At 40.5% G+C, this 5,000-nt stretch overlaps 1 protein-coding gene across 2 annotated transcripts in view; it reads right to left on the reverse strand.

Annotated features, from left to right (window-relative positions):
- LOC125036513 overlaps positions 1–209 on the reverse strand; it is a 10,173-nt gene extending 9,964 nt beyond the window's left edge. Inside the window, exon 1 of one of the 2 annotated variants that reach the window (XM_047629153.1) lies at positions 1–209. This exon is cut by the window's left edge and continues 330 nt beyond it. The gene's annotated coding sequence lies outside the window, so the exon portion shown is untranslated. The other variant, XM_047629154.1, reaches the window with a different exon arrangement.
- Positions 210–5,000: the final 4,791 nt, after the last annotated feature.

Raw genomic sequence — 5,000 nt, forward strand, 5'->3', positions numbered from 1 at the left:
GCAACACTGACTGGCCGACGACACAACACTCCGCTCCGTCAACAAGGTTCCAACACTATTTCCGAGTAATTCATTTCTCTTTTATTTTTCTTTAGCTAATGAAATATCCCGATCCTCGAGAAGGCTTCGGATAGTTTTTGTCACGAGGGACCGTTGTCGAAAGGCAGGCCAGCGTGGCGGGAGAGCGACAGCGTGCGGCCAGCACGAGGAGGGAGTAAGTTTTAAGAGACTTGGGACGCTTCGCAGCACTTTTTACACTCGAGGTTCCGTGACCATGACCTCAGAGCACGGCGGTGGTGCCACGTCTCCTCTCCTTCTCTCGCCTTTTTCCTCTTATCGCATCCTCTAAACACCTCTGACATTTCAAACAAATACGAACTTGATTCTCTGCCACTTATCTTTCCTACTAGATCAAGCGGAGGTCGCAAGGACGCGAGATGATGATATGCAAAAGGGCGCGTGGCAGGGCAAGGACGTTGGAGGCTACACCAGGTGGATCAAGAGGTCTGGACACCCGGACATTTAAAACTTTATATTTTCTTGGAACTCCCTCTTCGAAACCTCCCCGAATACCACCGCAGCCACCACGCCAGGGGTGCATTTCGTCAGCTGCCGCTGCGCTAGAGGAGCCAAGTGGCCCCGCAGAGGCCGAATAAAATGGACGTCCATAAGGGTACGTGGTTACTGGCTCTCTCCAAAAAAGAGGTTCTTAGCCCTTCCTTTGGCTAGGAGTCGCTCGTCTGACGCCCATTTCTGTCGCGGCTGTTGCCTTGCACGCCCTCCCGGCATTCCCGAGCTGCTCTGGGGGAGAGCCTCCAGGAATTTCGTACTATGCGAAGGAGAGAGAGAGAGAGAGAGAGAGAGAGAGAGAGAGAGAGAGAGAGAGAGAGAGAGAGAGAGAGAGAGAGAGAGAGAGAGAGAGAGAGAGAGAGAGAGAGAGAGAGAGAGATAAACAGAGAGACATAGACAAAGGCAAACAAACAAACACGGAGATAGACAGGCAAATAGACACACACACAGACAGAGAGAAGATGACGGGAGGTTAATGGAAATCTGTGAGTCTCGTTTATTGCTTTTAAAATGTAACGCTCTTCGGGTTTGCACGCGAAGTCTGCAACAACTGACGACCTCGGCAATCAATACAGCCGAAGTGAACAGCAATGTCATGCAACAAGGTAGAAAGAAGAAAGGAACGGAGAAATATAAATGCAAAAAAGGCAAATAAAAAAAAAAAATGAAAAAAAAAAAGCCTGGAAAAAACACAAGAGAACGTACGACTAAAAGCATGGAATAAACGTCAGATGAACTCTAATGACCCGGCGATGCATGGTCGACGGGGAAGGAATCCGACCAAAAAGGAAGAAAAATCGCATTCTCTGCGGATCCCGACTTGGCCGCTATAGGAAGGTGGCTCACTACTTAAAACCACATAGTAACCGCATCAGTATTCCCTATGACCCTCCCCCTTCCAGCATCTCTCTCTCTCTCTCTCTCTCTCTCTCTTTTTTCTCTCTCTCTCTTTCTCTCTCTCTCTCTCTCTCTCTCTCTCTCTCTCTCTCTCTCTTTCTCTCTCTCTCTCTTTCTCTCTCTCTCTCTGTCTCTCTCTCTCTCTCTCTCTCTCTCTCTCTCTCTCTCTCTCTCTGTCTCTCTCTCTCTCTCTGTCTCTCTCTCTCTCTTTCTCTCTCTCTCTCTCTCCCTCTCTCTCTCTCTCTCTCTCTCTCTCTCTCTCTCTCTCTCTCTCTCTCTCTCTCTCTCTCTCTCTCTCTCTCTCTCTCTCTCTCTCTCTCTCTCTCTCTGATTCTCGGTCTCGCTACCCCTCCTTACCCCCAAACCCTCGGGGCGTTCTCTAGGGTACTAGACAGTTGTGTTTCATTCCCGCCCTTTCTTTCTTTCTTTCTCCGAATCTCTCTCTCTCTCTCTCTCTCTCTCTCTCTCTCTCTCTCTCTCTCTCTCTCTCTCTCTCTCTCTCTCTCTCTCTCTCTCTCTCTCTCTCTCTCTCTCCCTCTCTCTTCCTCCCTCCCTCCCTATTCCTCTCACTCACCTGGAGTACTCAATTCGATTACGTTATAATCATGCTGCATGTATCATAGACAAATGCTGTAACACTGCTTAGTATGCAAGAAATAATGACGGTCGCCCAGCCGTTTTCCCGATCATATTGTTGCTACGCTGATCACGAGAGTTCACTGGCGGCTGCAGCAACGATCTTACAGGAGGAGGCAGTTTAGACAGGTGCACACACGCTCAGACACACACACAAGCGTCACCCACACGTGCGCGCACACACACGTATACACTTATACGCATGCAAATGTATACACACAAACACACTTGTGTGTGTGTGCATATATATATATATATATATATATATATATATATATATATATATATATGAAAGAGAAAGGTAGAGAGAAAGAGAGAGAGCAAGGGCAGTTGAGATTAGTGTATATACAGATGTGTATATATACATATAGCATCTGTCTGTGTACAAGTGTGTTAATGAAGATCCACCATCGCGTGGAAGAGAGAAAGTGAAAGAATTTTAAGAAATCCTCATCGGGTCTTTCGTATTTTGTAATATTTATGTAATCATTTACCCTCTTATCTTTCATCTCATCGCGTTATACAGTATTGTATAAGGCAATACAGTATTTTATTGATTGTAGCCTTATTCTTGTCTGCAGCTTTTGTAGTGATGTTGAAGTCATTTGCTCTCTTGTACAATCCGCACACACGCAGACATACACACATACAAACTTCCATGCGTACACATGCGTACATGTCCGACACTAATGGCAGTACTGGATATGATAATCAAATTGAAGGTGCTAATTTGTGGAGAGGATAATGGGAATAATAACAGATCTAATAATAGTGGAGACAGCAGCGACAATATTTCCCAGCGTACCTCATGAGAGATGGCGGGAGATGCGCATCGTGCATTTCATTATTTTTTAACCTCTTTCTCTCTCTCTCTCTCTCTCTCTCTCTCTCTCTCTCTCTCTCTCTATCTATCTATCTATCTATCTATCTATCTATCTATCTATCTCACTCTCTCTCTTTCTCCTCCTTCACCCCCCCCCCCTCTCTCTCTCTCTCTCTCTCTCTCTCTCTCTCTCTCTCTCTCTCTCTCTCTCTCTCTCTCTCTCTCTCTCTCTCTCTCTCTCTCTCTCTCTCTCTCTCTCTCTTTCTCTCTCTCTCTTACTCCTCTCTTCTCCTTCTCTTTTTCTCATTCTGTATACATGTGTTTGCGGCTGCCTTTCTCTATTTCCCTCCATTTTCCCTCTCACCTTCTCTCTCTCTCTCTGCTTCCCCTTCTTCTCTCCAGTTCTCTCCAATTTTCACTTCGTCTTGCCAAAAGCGTGTCTACCGAGATAGCGCTGGCAAAAAATTGAATTCTCCTTCGACTTTCGAGAGGAAATTGGAGTTAGTCTGACAGATATTCTCTTCAAATTATGCGAAGAAATGTAAATTGATAATTCATTACCTGTGCATGACATGTACGTACAGTAATGAGCAACTTGTCTGTCATGCATGAAACTTTGATTACATATATGCTTGCTGTCTCTGACTTTGTGATATAATATTAAAAAAATCTTTGTTTACTGGTGTGAACCGGCTTTTTTGCAAATTCTTTTATGTCATGTAATTTGTTAAAGGAATGATTTTTTTTCTTCAAAAACTCGTGTGTGTGTGTGTATATATGTATATATATGTATATATATATAAGTATATAGATATCATTATTATTATCATAATTTCATCATCAGTCTTATTATCAGTATTACTATTGTTATTACTACTACCACAATATCTATTTACACCATCATTATCATTTTTATTATTGTTTGTATTAGTCTTAATATTATCTTTGTAATATTTGTTATCATTATTATTGTTAATATGACTATCATCATTATTACCATTATTATCATTATATTATCATCAGCACAGTTGTTAACATCATCGTCATTACCTTTTGTAGTAATAATAATATCAGGTTGAATATTACTATTATAATTCTTCAAAAATATTCATTCACCATCACTGGCCATTTCTATCATCACAGCTGACATGTATAAAGAAAGAAAGAAAGAAAAAAACGATTGTTATTGTTGGCATTTTCATTACCAAAATCATTTATCGATATCAGTGATAATGTTCCAAATTATATAATTATATTGTCCTTAACGCAACTGTTATCATCTTCGCATTAGTTATAAATGAAGTGACACGTATATGACACACATGAAAAAATCGTAAATTAGGATATTAGCGTTAATGAATATTAAGCAAATACGTAAATATTTACTAAAAACAGATTGATGTAAACAATGCATTTACAATTCATGAGAGATTCTTAATTAGAAGTAAATGTTGGGGTAACTTTTTTTTTCTGTAGCCTCTAATGATAAGCTGCTTAGATTATTTATCTGTCTATCTATCTTTCTATTTATCTATTTATGTATATTTGTATGTATGTATGTATGTATCAGTATCGAAAAAAGTTATGTAGTGATATTTTAATTATTATTATCAATATTAACATCATTTATTATAAAACACACACACACACACACACACACACACACACACACACACACACATATATATATATATATATATATATATATATATATATGTACAATATGTATATATATACATATATATATATATATATATATATATATATATATGTATATATATATGTGTGTGTGTGTGTGTGTGTGTGTGTGTGTGTGTGTGTGTGTGTGTGTGTGTGTGTGTGTGTGTGTGTGTGTGTGTGTGTTTACGTGTGTGTGTGTTTGTGTGTGTGTGTGTGTAAGTATGTATATGAGTATATATACACACACACATATATACACACACATACACATACACATACAAACGCATATACATATATTAGTCCTTATCCCAGTGATTGATGCGCGGAGTGATCGACGGGCCGCGCGTGGGCACAGAGCAGTTGCAATTCATATGGTGATGGAACACAACACGAA

The sequence above is a fragment of the Penaeus chinensis genome, chromosome 21 (genome assembly GCF_019202785.1).
Source record: "Penaeus chinensis breed Huanghai No. 1 chromosome 21, ASM1920278v2, whole genome shotgun sequence".
NCBI lineage: Eukaryota > Metazoa > Arthropoda > Malacostraca > Decapoda > Penaeidae > Penaeus > Penaeus chinensis.